The 19540-nt window shown below is 33.7% G+C and overlaps 1 protein-coding gene across 2 annotated transcripts in view; it reads left to right on the forward strand.

Annotated features, from left to right (window-relative positions):
* LOC118277796 (inverted formin-2) overlaps positions 1-19540 on the forward strand; it is a 104632-nt gene that overhangs the window by 9550 nt on the left and 75542 nt on the right. For both annotated transcript variants that reach the window (XM_035596730.2, XM_035596733.2), the window contains exon 2: positions 7235-7403. The gene's annotated coding sequence lies outside the window, so the exon portion shown is untranslated. The remainder of the gene's footprint in view (positions 1-7234; positions 7404-19540) is intronic.

Consider the following 19540-nt stretch of genomic DNA (forward strand, 5'->3'; position numbering starts at 1 on the left):
TTTGGTTTTCCAACTTCCTTAGAGTCCATAGCAGTAATTTAGGTACACCTTCAGGGTTTTTTTTATACAGACTTAAAAAAGGAACTATGTAGTAGGTATGTATGTTTGTGCGCAATTATCTTGCGTTTGGCTGAACCAATTTTGATTTGGTTTTCAGCATAGTATTTTTCAGACGGTTTTAAGGATAAAATCTGACTTAAAAAAAATGGAGATCTGAATTAAAAAAAAAACAAGCGGATTTATATAAAATCTCTCTCCTACAACGTTTTTTCATCTGATCTGTTATTTAATCTTTATAACAGCAGTCATAATAATACCACAATAAACAATTAAAGATACCTATTCTTCATTAACTCTTGTAACTCATTTGTAAAGAATTAAAACAAGAGGCACGTACTATGTGTACAGCTGAACAGCTGGCGGGATGGAGAGGTCACAGCTTGAATGTGGTGGGCAAACCGCCAATGCCATCATTTGAATTAATTTTCAAAAGGGTGACCTTTTGTCTAACATGTTAAATAATGTTACTGCTAATGAAATGAATAGGAAGATTTTTAATGTTACTATTCCTTCTGTTATACATATATAGCGTAATGAAATGTCTTGGCTTTTCTCAATCAAGTCAATTAAAATGAAAAGATAATTGTTTATGTAAACATTAGTTTAATTATAAACAGATCCTGAATTATGTTTTTTTTAAAGGAACCGCCTTTCATTTTCTTTACTGCTTCTTTATTTTTAAGTCGAGGAATGTACCTAAAATAGAATATTTTTTAAGTCTAAAAAATACTATACCGAAAACCGCACTAAAATCAGTTCAGCCAAACGCGAGATAATCCTGCACAAGCATACATACATACAGGTCAAACCGAGAACCTCCTTTTTTTAAGTCGGTTAAAAATATTTCGCAGTCGTTAATTAATTACTGATATAACAAAAACAAAAAACATGTTATGTAGCGCTTAAACATTCTAATTTCTTTACGACAGCACTAATTTATGTCTTAAGTCAACAAACACTTGATCACAGTTCACAGTATATTTCTTCAAAACCATTTTACCTTAAGACCTTATTCTTGACACCTAGCAGCTAGGTAGTATTTTGACCTAGGTGTTTAGGTCCGCATTGGATCAATTGCCAACCTAGTCGGGTACTGATTAGCACTTTAATGACCATTTCCTTAACGTGTGACATCCGTGCTGCGACTGCAATGGTAAGCTAATGCTGCTAAGGTAATTAGTTTACATGCTGTTCAGTTTTACTAATTGCTACTTATTTTATTGTTTGTTCGTTTGTTTTATTGTTTTGCTAGCTTCTGCTAGTGGCTTCGGTCGCGTTTCCTTGGGATAAAAAGAAGCCTAAGTGCCGTACTCCGATATATGTATAATGATTACTGAAACTATTCCTTAGTTACGATTTTGTATTGAAAACAATTGCCAAGGACGGGTTAAGTAACCATTAAACTACTCTGAGTATATGCCTCTGAGTGACTTTGTAAGTCCCATATAATAGAGGGTGAGCCTATTGCTTTGCTATTGCTTAAAAAAGCGCAGTAATGCTTTGTCCGACACGAGAGTCGAACCCTAGGCACACTCAACCAACGACGCACTTTCAGTACGAATACCGTTTGTATAGTATGCCCAAAGTACTGTTTGATTGTTAAACTTTTTAAATGCGCAATCGTTTCGAGGAAGGCCGTCCCGAAAATAATAGGGCAGGTAAATAGTTCCCTTCATGGTCCGAAACACATTTACTTGTGGTTCCTCTGGTATAGCTAGTGTATCTACTTAGGATACAGTATCCGCTTACCATTAGGTGAGCAGTAAGCTTTATTGCGTAGTTGATTACACTTTATAGGAATCAACATTTTGGAACGTGAGTGTACGTCAGCTACCTTTAAATATCGCGTCAAATTCAGTCTAGCCATTTCAGAGATTAGCGCGAACAAATAAACAGACAAAATATCATAATTATCATTGAAGTAAAACGCGGTTATTTCAATATAACAATATAACAAATAGAAACTTCAATTTTATTTATAAGTTTAAAATATAGATTCACTATTATTACTTGCGAAACATAGACCCCTTACCTCTACCTACCTCTTGACGACACAGCAGGTGTGATGTTAAGCTAGACTCCATTACTAAAACATATTCATCCCTTACAAGGTCCTAATAAACTCCTTATATACAATAACTACACAATTTCGACCCTTTTTAAACCACACTGTAGCTAATAAAACAAAACAGCATCCTTCTATACACGCGAAACCCACCTTTGTACCTAGGTAGATAAGCTTTACATTCGCATATGTGTCCTGTCGTACCTATATGGAGTTCGACCATGACTGGCTTGTGACTAATCGTTCGAGGTTCAGTGCCGACCTTAGGTAACTCAGCTGGACAGCTATTAAATAATTTTGTGCTGATGTTAAGTAAATGTTTAATTTTATTGTTGTTGTATTGGTAATAAGTGTTTTATTGGGCGCAATAAAGGTTGGGTTACGTAATAATGTTGTTGGGGTTACTAAACAACTGTTTGGGTCTAAGGATTTCAGTGAGCTGCGTTCTTGTCGTGTCGTAACGCTTTTGTGTTTTAAATTGTTGGTTTCTACTGATGTTGGGGATGGCTAGACAGTTCTCATATTAATGTTAACGTTAACACAAAATAAAGTAAATGAAGTAATTGGACTGCACAGTTGGCGCGGTTACTGGGCAAATTGTTGTTTTGGGTCTATATGTCATGTGCATGTGAAATTGTAGATATGTTTGTAAACGCATTCTCGACAGGATAAAATAGTAGTGTGGGAATTTTTTCCGGAAAAAGAAATAGAAAAAGAAATAACTGGCAATTATTTTCTTTTTTCAAAAACTTTTCTTTATCTAGTAATTTACCTTACATACATAATTTAACTACATAAAATCTCTCTATCGTTCACTATGAGCTTGTAGGAAATCAACCAAGTTCAATGTATCAAGTCCCAGCACTGCACTAATGAAGCAATCATTAATTATTCACGTTAACAATAATCAAGATCCTTCGCAGATAGCTGGCAAGGTGCCCTAGATCATAACAATGATGTGACGTCACCGCTGTCATATCATCACGGCGTTACAATAGGAGACATGCCATGAATTATACATTATCGAAATATATACCATTGTCACATTCATCATCATCGTTGTAGTTAGTATGTTGTATCGTCAAGTTTTTCATGGAATTCTATTTTTGACAGGGGAATTTTTTTGATTCGTTGCTATAATCTTTGAAGTTCATGACAATACACTGCTTGATTATGAACCTCTTCTTCATGAGAGGGTTTGATACTGACTCAACAGTTTGCAGACTGCGGTTAAAAGCTTTCGATGTACCAGAGAGCGTTCCAATCCTGTCTTTATCAAATAAGATGGAAATGCAAATGATGCAGAAATAGGAACGGAGTGGTTTTTAGTCAGTAAAAGTCTGACACTTCCTTTCACCTCGGACAAAGTGTGATAAGTCATAGGATGATTTTCCCATTTAAGGTTTTTGTAGCATAGAAAAAGTGCTCGAAAATACGTATTTTGTTTGGAGGGCACAAATTTCAATCACGTTCAACATATGTATACGTACGTATATTATTATGTTCAGAAATTGAATCTCAAACTCAACAGCAGAGCTTATAACCACTACATCATAAATTGTAGTAAAACCATAAATTACATACAATAACTTAATTTACTTCATACCATGTACCAGAGGGCCTTGAAGCCACCGATACCCTGTGATCAACTTGACGTACACTCATAGGTACTGGCAGACACGTCATTCTGTAGTAATTGACATGTAGCATGCTACCTATGTACATACTACATACCTACCTTACTACTGCCAGCTAATATATAGGTAGCTATGGTGCTTTTTAAATATTATCGGCATTAGTTTTCTACCCACAACTTCGCCCATGGTACCTTTAACCTTCCTCAAGAACACTCTATCTGCTGGTGAAAATTGTATGAATATAAGGCTAGTAGTTTTGGAGGTTTGTGCGAATAGACTGATGCGGTTAGGGGCTTTGTGTTTTTATGGTCAATGTATGTAGTTTGTTAGTTTTGCTATATGTATTTTGTTTATTGTATTTTTTTTTATTTGTTGTTTTCGACTTTGTTATACGTCTGTTCACAGTTAAGCTTGAAGTTCATTTTTTCTCACGTTATTGACAAAATTCTCGATTAACATGACGAAATTCACCCACAAAACCCATCCATCCATCTTGTGGAGACATTCTAAAAAACCATTTCCTAGTTAACAAAGTAATAAAAATCAATATAAATCTTTGAAAACGAGAGTGTATCCGCGGGCTAAACATAACTAACAACTTTACAATAAAAATTCAACACTTTCCATAGTCGTTGTGTTTGTCCAAGAAGTGAAAATTGATGTTCATTTATATGGTAATTTTTATGGTAAACATGGTTTATTTATGGTCTTAGTTAACGAGGGGTCACGCTAACGAATTAAGGTATGTTTGAGGTTTAAGGAGGGCGCTAAATACCGGCTTGTGTTACTTTGAGAGCTTAACCTTAGGCTACAGATGGAAATACTTTTTTAGAAGGTTGCAATTGTGATTGTAATATACTAACGTTAGATTAGAAAAATCTGAGAACAATACTGTTTCATTAACTTTGAAATAAACCTAATAGGTTAATATTTCAGTCATAACGTAAGAGTAAGCTTACCATATCATCGCTTACCACCAGGCGAGATGGTGGTCAAGTGCCATCCTGTTAAGTATAAAAAAAGTCGAATATTTTAGATTAAACCGACTGACTGAACGTTTAGAATAACAATATTTTAAGCATTTTACAGTAGGAAAAGTAAAGTCTAAAGCTCTATAATATTAGATAATGTCTAGAAATAGATAAAGTAGCATTTTTCCTAGAATCTTAATTTATCTTCACCTAAAACAAAACATCTCACATTCAAATACTAGCAAACCGTCGTCTGTCCATCCGCGACTGTGATCTCGGAAACCCGGTTGGCGACATTCGCCGGCCCAAGGTGACGCGTGGGCAGGCGCACCTACCGCTACCTGTACCTACGAGGCTTCGAACCCACATACCTACCGGTTCACGGCTTATATTTGAAAAACGTTCGTTTTATTGGTTCGTCTCGTGTTAGCGTGGCCTAGCTGGGATTTGGGACAGTAGCACAGTATTGTAGTGTTTAGAAAAAGAGTAATCTATGAAGTTTCTTGCTCGTTCTTCTCCATAGGAATCTACACTTTGGAACGAGCAAATAGCTTCACTAAAGGACTGACTGACAGACATTTTTAATATGATTATATTTGCTTTGACGTTCAAAAGTGCCTTCCTGGTCTATTTGAAATAAATAATTTTGACTTTGGGATTGTTTGCACTTTTTGAAGTTCAATTCTTTCCCAAAGTAAAGTATGACGGGAATTTGGTATAATCTTATTCATTTTGGCGCTGTTTTTGTCGATTAATAATATTATTAGCCCGGGACTGAATCGGAATTTGCCACTACGACAGCCAAAACGACTAGATATTAAATAACTAATGATAATAAGGAAAAATCGGAAATATCATCTCAACCTATTAGATCACACATATCAATTTGGTCACAAAATGAAGTTGCATGACATTATAAAACTATAATAAAAACTAGATTGTTTTTATGCAAATCCTTTTACGTTGCATAAAATAGCGTGATATATGAATCACTAAATAAATATATCACATTAAGGAGATGTCATTTTCTAAAATTAAGATATATTCTTTGATTAAGTACCTACTTAATGGCCAAACTTTCGATGTTCTTTAAAATATGACGTCTTAATGATTTTAATTGGTGATCGTCCGATTACCTTGTAAATAATTTGATAATGTTATTAAAGTCATTAGTTCTTTCCCACCATTTCTCTCACGTGATTAGCGCGTATTAGATATTAGTAAAAAGTTTCATCGAAATAAGGAAGTGTTTAATGTAAGCGGAAAATATGATTTATGTAATGATTTTAGAGATTTGATCATTTAATCAAATAAAGAAAGTAAATTTTACTATTTCAATAAATATAAGTTATCCTCAAATGCTGCGCATAAGCACAATCAATATTCCACCAATGAGCCACAGATAGAAAATAATTTTAACGAAGCGTACGTTATCTGTGCATGCATTAAGCACAGATAATAAATATAAGGGAGTAACTGGCGTCGTGTTTGTAGAGGCCGCTCTCAGAACTATAGTTTATTAATAGCCAGGATTTGATAAGCATCGACTTAGTCACTCTATACGGAGTCTGGATGCAAAGCGGGAGGGGTCGCAGCGATGAGACAAAGGAACTGCATTCTATGCTCTTTGTTTGGTGATGATGTTTTGTTTTTATTGGGAGCCTCTTTTATTTGTTTAGAATAAGAATTAATGCAAGCTAAGTATTGGTATAGAAGAATAAATATAAAAACTTTTAAGGCTGTTTTGGCCTCTTACAAGTCAAGGTCGAATAACATTTTATTCATTTGTCAAATTAAGAAGTATAAGATTATTTCATATCAATTTTAAAACGAGTATCTGCTTGGGTTGTTATCAAAAAGCATCTGACGAAAAATTCCTAACATCTTACAACAATATACGAAAACAAACCACATAGTTTAGCAAACGGTTCAGTGACTGGGTCAAGTAACATTAGGCCTGGGTATAACTTTAACTGGGTACTTCAAACACTGCTAATCGTCTCTAATCTCTAGGTCAGCTTGGAAAGAGGACAACCGGTGTCTCTGTCTCTGGTACACTAGACAAAACGTTTTGTTGACAACAATATTGGCGAAATTGCAGGTTTTTTGTAATATTATGTGAAATTGCTGTTAAGTTAGTTGAATTGAATTATGACTTGTAAGTCAAGTGACCAGAAATGAGATTCTTTCGAGTCAAAGTCAAAGTCATTTTTGAAACGTCAAATTGAATTCTCCGTTAGTCTGTCTGTCAGTGAAGCTAGGTTAGGCTAGGAAAAGAATAAGAAACAAACTCCATTAATAAAAAAATTGAGAAATAACTAATAATGAAATGTTGTAAAATTAACATTAGGTTTTCGATTTTTAAATACAATTTGACACAGTTTACATTATAGGCCACGAGTAGGGAAGATGTTTATTTTCTACGATCTAGAAAACACTACCTAGATTTCTTGACATTTCTATCTACCCTTTATCTCACGTAATATTTCTATTGGTTTCAGGTTTACAGAAAACTTATGCCCAGTGCCGTGTTCCAGTTGAATCGACGGCGTTGTGGTGACAATGCCGTGACAATTAACAAACTATAACGAATTGTTTACTAATCAAATAAGTGTGTGAAAGTGACAGTGACGTGATAAGTGTCCATGTTTATCGGATATTACTGCATTGGTAAGTACTCGTACATAATAATTTTCATAATAGATTACATGCTATATAAACTTGACACAATTTTACGCTTGTTCGTCTAACTCACTGTTTCTTCGATTTGTCTAAAGCCTTTGACTATGTGGATCAGTATAAGTCTTGCAGTTTTGAAATATTTTGAATACGTTAGTCTTGTCAATAATCTTATATTTGTTTTGGTTTTAATTTTTGTTTTTTCGAGAACCCAAAACAGTTATCTCATTGTTTATTGTTATTTACGATCATTCTCAAAAAAGAGGAGTTCCTCAAGGCTCAGTTCGAGAGCCATCATCGAAAGTAATCATGAATCATAAGTTTTAAAAATTTATGACATAAATATTATGTAATACACTTTCTTAACTATGAGAAAATTAAATTTTAGACGAAGTTTTATTTATTCAACTAATTGAATTTCAGAGTACCAAATTGAGATAGTTAAAAGCAATAACTAATTTCTTAGAAGGAAATCGATTAGAATCAATTTCACAATTTCAATTATTGTTCATGTGTGAAATTAGGATGCGTGTAGGTGTATATAGGTATATGTGAAGAACTTACGAATATATTAAGTGTGTTTCATAAGAACATCTTCAAACCTTAATATCAATAACTTTGACCAGTGGCAAGCCCTTTGAAGTGGCTGGAAGTGTGTCAGTAGAAACCATATAACATGTAGGTCGTCCTAACACTTATAACTTATAACAAATGCATGAATGCTATGTTGCTATGTAGGCGACATCGTTTACTGTCATATTCCATATTTATGGAAGCTGGACGCCATTTTTAATTCTTTTTGACAAGTTAATGTGATGTTGTCAAGTTTTTACCTATAATGATAATAAAAATGGGATTTTTATTGAACTTTTTGTAAAAGTTGATAAATTATTGGATTGTTAATAATATAGGTTATTATTGTAATGTACATTTCATTCTTTTGATTGACTGAACGATGTGGATTGGTACAGTTATAATTTCAAACTAATTTTTGAAACTCGATGAGATTAAAACGATGATTTAGCTTCAGTACTCCATAATTTACTTCAATTTGACGGAGTTGACTTTGATTTCTTAAGTATAAATAAAGAAAGGAATTTTAATCAGAATACTTTTCCATTAAAAGTGTTACATCAAGAAATACATAGGTCACATTTTATTTCATTTTAAATCTAATTGCGGTTATAATAATCGATTAATGTCTGCCAAAGACGTCCTCGATAAAATTAATTGAGTCAAGTATTTGTGTTGGCTCTGAAATATTAAGCTCTTATATACAAATATTCAATTACTCATGCATTATACTATATGAAAGTATATAATAATAAGTAGTGTTAGTGAGTGTCGCCTCTTCACAGTCAATTACACGTCTGTCGGTCCGATTGATTGGCGTTGCACAATTGAAGCCGGTTAGCACGATCATCGAATCGAGTGGGTCATGTTATGAGCTTATAGCGATGATAAAAGATGTTGGAAAATATTTATTGGAAATTTTGCTGTGGTAAAAGATATTTCTGTTTAGTTGGTCAAAATTCTTTGATGAAGTAAGTAGTCATGCAAAAGCGATATAAATTATGCGAAATTAATGTTTTGTTTATGGTGAGTTAAAATGTTTACAACATTAAACTTAAAATTATATAAAAATAAAAATAGAAAAATAAATCAAAACTAACTTAAAGCTTCGAAGAAATTGTCTTCATCGGAGTCGTGAGGTAGGGTGTCCAAAAGACTGATAGCATTGCCACGTTGAATTAACTAGGTTTTTCAGAACTACTGTTTTGTGAATTTTAGAAACCATGAATTTAAAACTTTTGGGTCTCGTATTCTCTTATACCTTGTACCACTTATTCTGAAGTCAGTGTTAAACAAATTGGCAACGAATGTAGTAACGCGCAGTATTAAACTAATTGACTTATTGCTTTCTGTGTGACTGCTCATGTATATTTGTACAGAATTACCATTACAATCAAATCTTCAAATTTGAACTCAACCTGCATTTTATTGAACTTTGTTTCTGAACATTGTAACAGCAGTATGCTGCTGGAATATATGGATTTTCTATGAGCTCATGAGAGGGTTTGTCACCTGCCATTCTGATAATGATGTTATTTTCAGTTATAATAATATATTATTTACCTGAAAAGAGAACGTGGGCGAAGCCACTAGCAAAACCAGCTTCTACTTCCCCATCGCGTTCCCATAAATGTGGAAAAGGTGCGATAAAAATAAATATTATCACCCAAGTCAGCTCGTCCCTGTCTATATACTAAATTTCATCAAAACTCTTCCAGTACTTTCAGTGTGATTACCGGACAAACATCCAAAGAAACAAACTTTCACATTTATAATATTAGTGTGATAGCGTGATGATGATTCCGAAGCATTGCGCTTCGAGAGAAGTAGAATTATTACGTCACACAGTTCTCTAAAATGCTTTTCGTCTGTTTTGAGGTTACTTACATGTTCATTAATTAATTAAGATATTTAGTGGATCTTCTGCATTACTTGCTTTACATCAATAATGTCTAGAGACAGTGACATTGGCGCCTCGCCACAAATCATGACAGAGTGGTGCATATTAAAAGTCATTAGGAAATAATTGCAATATCTTTAAAGTCAATTCCAAATCATTTCCATAATTTATTAATGTAAATAAATGATAGTGCGGTTCCGTTTTTAATTTTATGTGCATTTTTATAATTAGCTCTTTAAATTCATTATGGCCATTTATGAAATTTTGACATTTTGTGCAATTCACAGAAGATAGTTGGATTATTTGATGTCTTATTACAAAACTCAGGTCCTTAACATTTTATCTGAATTTTTAATTCCCGTTCATTTGTCGATCTTTGTGCTTATTGTAAAATATAAATTGAAAATGTTGATCCTATTTTACTTAATTCAATAAACAGTTTTAAATCCCCAAATCCGTAATCCCTCCCTGAAGAGCCGGCAATGCACTTGAAAATTTATAACTCGTCTGGTCTTGTTAGTGTCCATGCCGGGGCTGATTGCTTACCATCAGGTAATCTATTTGCTCGTTTGTCAATGCCTGAAAAAATTAAACTGTTTTTTTTTTAATTCGCAAAGTAAACACTACTTGTAGGGAGGCCTTTGTCCTGCACTGGGACGATCATGGCTGAAATCTAAAGAAAATACTACTTTTTTTTAAGGGGAAAAATCATCTAATGACCTCTCCCGCGGAGAGGCGAGAGGGAGTGTCAGACAGACTAAAAACCACCCCGTTCCTACTCCTGCTTTTCGACTCGGAGCCCCGGTAAACCCGCTAGGTAGTCCGCATCTCCGGATCAGAAGAAAACACTACCTACCTAATCAACAATCAATAGTAAAAATAGAGTCACAAACTTCTTTCATTAATAAAATTATTTCCCGAAAACATCAGCTGTTTTTTTTTCTTTCATCTTTATTTTGGATCCTCTGACTTCCTTACTCCGGGTGTCTACCTTCAGAGCAAGGTATGAGAGACCAGTAGGTAGCAACCTTCGAACAAAACATCTGTTGACGGGAATGTTAAGGTATCGTTTCGCAACCGCTCCTTTATAAGGAGAAACGGGTCATTGCTATCGGAACTCGACCTTAAACACACGCAGCACTCTCGTGTTTATTTTACTTTGATTTCATTTAATCATTGTTCGTGTTTATTGTTGAGATGGCTATAGGAATATAACGATTTTGTATGTATGAAAAAAAATGAGTTTTCGGAGTTTTTCATTGTAATAAAATATTAGCAAAAAGTTTGAAAGCAATTTTTTGCTAATATTTTTTTTGATACCATATTTGTGTTTTAATTTTTTTAACAACTCTCGTGAGACATACAAAATTAACTAAAATTCAGTTTGCTCACGTAAATTAATTGAAAAAATCTCTAAGTTTCGAGTCACACAGAGGGACTTTCATCATGAGCAGTGTGCAATTTCCTGTTTCTCTATCAAATATTGAAATAAAAAAGCAATTTCCCAACTAACTGAAATCTTTTATGAATAAAATTGACGCTCGCTTAAAAACTGCTCAAATAAAAAAAAAACAATACTTAGTAGTAATAGGTAGTAGGCGTCTTTTACTTGGTGTTCCAAGTAAAAAATACAGATTTACTCGAAACACTATAAAAATACGGAACTGAAATATAAAATTACAGCCTACACGACATTTAGCACGGTGACCACGAAACCGAAACTCGTAAACATTGCTTACACTCGCGACCTTGACCCGAAATGAGTTGTAATAATAATAAGATATGAGTAATAATAGTGGAAATGAGTAATAATAGTAATAAATAATAAATGTGAGGCGATCATAACGTTATTTGAGGAAAATAGTGAGTTACGGAGAATTTATCAGGTTCGTCACACATGGCGCTTAAGCTGTGACGTTAAGTGGTAGGTAGGGAAAATTGTGTTATGTTTAGGGTAAAATTTTGAAAAAATATTATTGGTTATACATTATTTTTTTATTTAAATATACAATCCCGATTGCTGCACAGCGCTGTTTGCCGCTGCTTATTTGTGTGATCCATTAACTCTTCTTCCGAATCTAGGCATGATTTACTTTACCCTAGTTATTTTTTCTGTCTCATTGACTTTCTGTATGACTATTGAGTTAAATTCCAACACCTGATCTCTTACCAAAACATTGTAAGACTTTTCAAAGAATTTTACCAGAAATAAAGAATCTTTTATTTCATTTACCATAAGGGCAATAAAACTGACCTTTTGCACCTCACACACGAATGACCTTGACCCAAAATGAGTAATAATAGTGTTGAGTACCGCTCGTGGGTTTATTAAGGAAAATAATGAAATGCGAATTTATTAATTCAGCGGATTGCCGGCGCCTGCGCTGACGTATCCGTTGTGTAGGACGGACTGTAATTTGGGTCATTGTTTGTTGATGATTCGCTTTAATTTCTATATATAGGTTTAAAGATGTTGTCGTGTTATTACTGAGCTTTAGTTGCGAGGTCTTTGATAAGTTTGGCAGTTGAAGTTTGACTCATGTGAACTTATCAAAGAAGTATAAAGTTTTGGGATTGTGTCTTTACAGGTTACTGGTAATTTGTGTTTAAAAAAGGTACGTTAAAGGGGTTTATTGTTGTCATTAGCAATTGGCTTTTAATATAGGTTTTTTCGTGAATTCTGGAACCAAGTTTATCTAACATTACATATTTAAGTGATTATGAAACAACAATAGCAACCTTAGCTTTTAAACATTTATTTTATTTTCTTTTTTTTGAAAACATTTTGAGCTAAACCTTTTTTTACACCCCATGTTTTAGAAACCTTTGTGTCAAATTTACCAATACAATAAAATTTTCCTTCTATGCCTACTAATTCTTAGTAACAGTCCCACCTGACGTAATTGAATAAGACCTCCAGACCTCCATTTCCCGTAAGTATTATTCTGCGATCTATATTCAGACCAACTAAGCACTAAGTCACGTCCAAGTTATAAATAAACATTTTTGTCTCATCGCTCACTTGACTTGGCTTCTCGGAAACAATAACTATGGTACATGGAGTTATAAAGACCAGTTTATCTTGGTCCCGCTTTGTTCGACCTTTCTATACATTCGACGGGTCAATTTATACTGGTTGTATCGCTTGATGTGTAACGGGGTACATTCATATCGTGTGGGCCGTCGTCGTTACTGAGTCAGACATGTTCATTGACCATATGCTGTGTGTTTTTAAGTTTAAGTTTAAATCTAGTCGGTTGGTTATTTTAATTGATTTTTAGGTCATTTGTTGGTTTGGAGTTTATTTCTGTTTTGTATAACTGGATTGGTTAAAAAACATAGCATTTATTTAGTAGGGTAGGTATATGTTTCTTGTATTATAGAGCTGTCTCATTATTAGAGAATCATGAATAGTAACAGAATCACCACTATTAGATATTTATTGACAAAAATACTTAGTGAACATATTATGCACCTCTAGGTAACTCATTGAAAATTGAAATTTAATTGTGAAATTGTGATGATGACGAGCAAGTTTTTTCCATAACATCGAACGATATTTTATATCAAGATTAACTTAGATGAAAAGACGCCGTATTTTTCTGTCACCGCCATTAACGTGGACGTAACATCTAATTATGTCTAAATACCCATGGATCGTATTTGGGCATACATTTTCTATAACCAGGTGAAAACTTGTTGGGACCACATTGAAAGTGATTTATTGGCTCAGGTAGTGATGTCTGTCACTTTGGTGGTGTTTTTAAAACTTAAAGTTGTATAAAATAATCATAATATGCAGAGATATGGTCGAGTGATTAAAACACGAAAAAGATTATAGGCATATGTTAGAATCTGGAGCTGCGGACAACTCCGGAGCTGCGGACAACGTAACTGTTTACCGGGGCTCCGGCTCAAAGCAGGAGAAGAAACGGGGTGGTTTTTAGTCAGTAAGAGTCTGAGACCCCCTCCCGCCTTACCCAAGGCGGGGAAGTAATTGGATGATTATCCCCTCTTAAAAAAAAAAAAATGCATATGATAGAAGATTTTTTAATCTTGTGAAATATACTTATAGTACAAAATTAGTAATTAAAAGTAAAGATTGATAAAGGCAAAGACAGTAGATAATTTGGTTGAGCTGACCTCTAACAATACATACTTGAAATTAAAATCGGCTGGGATAAAGTACATTCAAACTATTATCAATTTTAAAAGAACTCCAAAAGACGAAATCCTTTAAGACTGATAGTTTTTATACAAAAAGAAATACAGTATTTTATAAATATCTTCGATTTTAATCCCGACCTACCCGAATGCATTAAAAATCCCGGTTCCTTTTTAGAGGATTATACGAAGGATTAAAAAGTATTTCGAGAAGAGGGATTGAATCCTGTTTGGTAATAAATTGTTCTTTTGTGAGGAGAATGAAGATTATTTGGTCAATTCAAAGTTTTTTGGAGATTTTGTTACGATATTTGTATGGTAAATATACGTATAACACATTATATGATCGATTATTTTTCTTTATTTTAGTTTTAAGTCAGTTTTATTTCTTTTTAAGTATTTTTATGTTGTAAATAATTTAGTCACTGTTATTAATAAATAAATTATATCGTATTTGCGTGGATTATAACACATGGTAAATGAGGTTATATACCTGTTTAATGATACATATTACGACATAGTATTAAGATCAAGTTTTTATATTATGTATTTTATTTACATTCATAATTATCTTTTTAGGGGTTCCAAAAGGGTACCTACAATTTATGATAATTGTTACGTTATAACTACGTATGAATAGTAAGTATAGTAGAGGACCTTCTCTTCTCTATTGCCAAACCCATGATTATTTCAGATATTTCGTTAACGAACACTACCGTCAAGAAAGTCCCTTTCATAAATTTTTCAGGTTGACGTAAGCCCTTTTAACATTATCAAATCATGAACATTTTTTACATTATTGAAAAAGAAATCCTGTCTTACTCCTCTGCTTTAATGAGCACAAACTCTTTAACTTACAACGGTAGCTCCTACGCATTAGGAGACATAATAATTCGTTTCCTACATACGCGCAGAGAACCAATCAATAACATGTTTTTACCGTCAAAATGGTATCTGCGCACATTATACTCGTCCCATCATTTTCCGATATCCATAATCACACGTATTTGCCAGATCTATAAAAATAGATGAAAAATAAATATTAATTAAACTAAACTGAAGATTTTATGATTATTTGAAGGCTCCTTAAGACTGCTAATTGAGTTTTTAAGCCAAAAGCGAATTAGCAGATTAAATAAGAATAAGTACCTCAGAAGCGTCAAGGATTTGCATAAATATTATGCAGTTAATTACGGATCTTGATTAAAAAATCCTAACTTATTTACGGTTCAAGGTTTTGCTAATGTTAGGTACAGATTTTAAGAACCAATTTTTCCTTTCTTTAAGTTTTATTTTTACCAAAAAACAATTTGCGAATTAAATTGAAAGCTACGACCAATTCGATCAAAATCAGTTCAGTCGTTTATGAGTTAGAGCGTAACAAACAACCTCACATTCGCAATAATAACAAGACCATTATTATTTATGTAAAATTATATAATATTTTTGACGACTTCTTATGGAGATTATATTACTAGACCATTAAGGTAGCTTTAATCTTCATAGCTCACATAATTACATAATTTCAAAACGAAATTTCCTAATAAAATTATGATCATAGAGTTTACTGACCTCAATGCAAATCTGAGGTTATTTTTAAGAACCAGCTTGTAAGATAAACTATATTATTCAGTAATCCTACACTTTAAATTCTTAGAACAATGTGACTTATTAAAACACTTTTAGAATGTTTTATTTTTGTACTTTCGTGTTATGGTTGCTGTGTTTTGATACAAGACGACTTGTGTCCTTTTATTCTTTTAAAAACTATTAATAATGTACTAGTACTGTTATACAGCGTCAGTTTTTAATTTAAGTTGAAATTTGGCTTTTTGTTTTTTGGGCTATTCTTATAGGGGAAAATCATCCTAAGACTTCTTTCACCTTTTCGAGGCGAGACGTAGTGTCAGACTCTAATTGATTAAAACCACCCCATTCCTATACCTGCTTTTCAACCGGGGTTCCGCTAGGTAGCCAGCAGCTCAGGGAAGATTTTCGTGTTTAAGTATCACATTACGTAAAATATGAACACTCTAGAAGAATTGTAAAAAGGAGCCAAGTCTTTCTTTTATAAAAGCGTTACCAGTTTGAATACAAAAATAATATCATTAAATGAATTCCTATTAACTGCTTACCACTTTTATCTCCAAAAGAAAAAAGGTTTACTCATTCTGAGTTAGTCACCCTTACTAGTTGTTTAGACTGGAATAAAAAATAACAAGAAAATACTAGGAAAAGATAGCCATTACGACTTTTTTATCCTGGCTCGATATCAAAACTGATTGTGACTCAAATCTGCCCTAGTTTCACCAATTACGAAGTTTATCTAAATAAATTAGTATTTTTGTATGAGTTCTAGGTAACTTTTGTATATTTTCTGAACGGGAAGGATGTCTGTGTTTCAGAAAATTTAGGGCATACTGGTACAGATTAGTTTGGGTTTATATAAACATGGGATCCTGTTTCATATAATCTGGACTTACTTTGTTTGTTATAATGTATAAAAAAGTACCTAGACTACGTCCTGTGTTTAAGACCTGTATTTATAATACATACCTATAGTCCACAATAAAGCTGATTTGATTTGATTTTGTGGTTAAACTCTTGTTCATACTGTATTTAGTTGTTTTTGAAAGTTTAGATAATCTGCCATTTGTTTAAAAAAAAAGATGCTCATAACCAACAGATACGAATGCAAAAATACCTAAGAATGCACTTCTCAATTAACAAGCAGACAATTAATAAACCAATGAGCGTTGAATACAACAACAGTGACGAGAGTGCTCTCAGTGCGCAGGCGCTTCCCGGAACACAACGTGTCGAGTGACCGCGACCCGCGCGATATGCATTTGTCATGACTACTGAATAGTGCCGGGTCGGGTAAAGAGCGATGCGACTGTGTCGCTTTTTTGAAGTTCAAGATGGATGCTGTGAATGATGATGATAAAGTTTATGGTCTGGCAAGAGGTTTCGGGTTTGATTACCGGGTCAAGCAAAATGTTATTGATATTGATTTCGGTTTTTTGAAAATTTCTAAGTAATAATCACATAGTCTCGAATTGTGCCTGGTTTATATCAATAGTCTTTTTTTAAGTAACGGTTCCCCACACTATGATTTTCTCCTGAATTTAAAAACATACAAGTTCACATGCATATGACACCCAGACCCGAAACAACAATAATAATTTGTGGATAACACGAAGAGTTGCTACGTGCGGGAATCGAACCCACTTGTCACCACGTCAACCGTGCACTCTCATACCAATTATGTACATGGGACATATCATATTGTTGAAAAATTTAATGTTAAATTCTTTCATCGATTAAGAACTGGGGGGGGGTTATATTATAGGTACTTTGCTGTAGAAATTGGGTACACATGAGAGAACAAAACAGTTTTAAACTAAAGCTAAAGGGGTCAGTAGGAAACCACCGACAAAGCATGTTCCTAGCATACAATTATATGTTATGTAGTTTACCCAAACCATTAGTATTATTGCGTTGAGCAATATTCTGGTATTTGAGACCTAAATCTAGATTTAGAACTGTGAATGTCTTACAAAGTCTTCCGAGATTCTGGATAGTTTACTCCGTAGTCACACGTTAGTTTAGTGTTATTGAAATTAGAACCTTATTGTCTTTGTTTTGCATTGATGGAAAATTGTAGGATTTTACTGATTCCGGCTGATTTGGTTCGTGTTGGTAAGAGTTATTTTTGAAGTAAATATCAATATTGATTAGGAATGGCAGAATGTGGAGATATTAAATGAACTAGAATTAGAATTAGGTTTGTTTATCCTGACTATAAGTACTAGCAACTCTTTGTTTGTTTTTTATGGAATAAGCCGGTAAACGAGCATACAGATCACCTGATGGTAAGCAATCGCCGCCGCCCATGTTTACCCGAAACACCAGAGGCGTTATAAGTAAGGCGTGTTAGGTATTTAAGGATTGTTGTTTTTTTGGTATCGGGGATTGGGAAAATTGGAAAGGGAGGTAACTGTCGGTCGAGCCAGCCCATTCGTTTTTTGTTTTGATTGCTTGAGCAAACCTTTACGTAAGCACAGTTAGGACCGACTCATCAATTTCGAAATTTACACCTGTATCTCAATTAAAACTTAATTTTAATTGGACCAGCCATTTCGCACAAACATAACAAATTTCTACTTTTATAGTTTTAAACTTTGCATAACTAAAATTTATTTTTAACAACTTGAACTATTATATCACCAGTGTAATCTAACCATTTAAGGGCAATAGTGAGCACGGTGATTCGGATCGGTGATTAATAATCACCTAACCGCAGGCGAGTCGACAGGCCGTTATTATTGTTACCGGGAATCGAACCAAGGACGCCCACCGCGGCATCTCGACGTGGTGATGAACGAGCCTCATTAATTACTGCGAGGTGTTCTTGCTATTGTGTCTGTTTGTGTGTTTGTCTGTTTTAATTAGAAGGAATTCTTTGTTAATTTCTGTGTTTTGTAAAAGCAGTAACTATAAAATAATATATGTATGACGTGACGTGAACAAAAACTCTACTTAAATGATAAATGATATTTATTTTGCAAATAGGTCACAATGTAACTCTTTTACACGTCAATCTCTTAAATAACTAGATGAGGGCGATTTATCAATTATTATTTGTTTAAATTCTATGTTCCCGCATAAACCTTAAGTTTTACAGAAAACAAAATAAAATTACAAAAGCTCTAAGCTAGTAAAGTTAACTAAACTGTTATTTTGAACCTGCAGTTAACTGCCAAGGACTAGTTAACGGTTAGTCAGCTCATTACACATGTGCTAATGTTCGCACAAAAGATCTAACTGTTTTACTAACCTGTGACATGGAGTATAACGTGAATCAGAGAGATAGGGTTAGTTTTAATGACCTATCTACACATTCGTCTTGCATACTAGATACAGAATGTTTGAAATAAGCTCCATAATAATAACGATTGAAAATTCCTATTAACAGATCATACTTTATCTAAATCTTTAGATTGGTCTAAGTCAAAGTCAAAATCAAAGCGTTTATTACAACTAGGCGTACATAATATGATTGTCATAGAATTGTTATAGTGCTTAAGACTTAACGGCCTTTTACAGACATTGCAACATTTTGGATAAAAACATTCATTGTTATTAATATTTAAAAAAAAGTTTTTGACTAGAACCCCATAAAAAATAAATCTTAGTCCACAGACCTTGGGTTGCCAAAAGCTTCTGATAGTCTACTGCTAGACTATGAACTTGTACTACATAAGAATGATTTGTCACAATTTAGACGATTGCAGTTTAAAATGTTCAAGATTGTGAAAAAGTCAATGAGCGAACAAACGAATAACCTAGTGTTTATTTACTCTAGATTAGTCTCTGTCCCCTACATAATCCGTGCAACTTCCAGTCGTCGTAAAACTATGGAACTTATAGTTAAACGAAGTTTATTTCTTTAGTGTATACTTACTTACTGCTTTACTTGATGTAGTCA

The sequence above is a fragment of the Spodoptera frugiperda genome, chromosome 18, assembly GCF_023101765.2.
Source record: "Spodoptera frugiperda isolate SF20-4 chromosome 18, AGI-APGP_CSIRO_Sfru_2.0, whole genome shotgun sequence".
NCBI lineage: Eukaryota > Metazoa > Arthropoda > Insecta > Lepidoptera > Noctuidae > Spodoptera > Spodoptera frugiperda.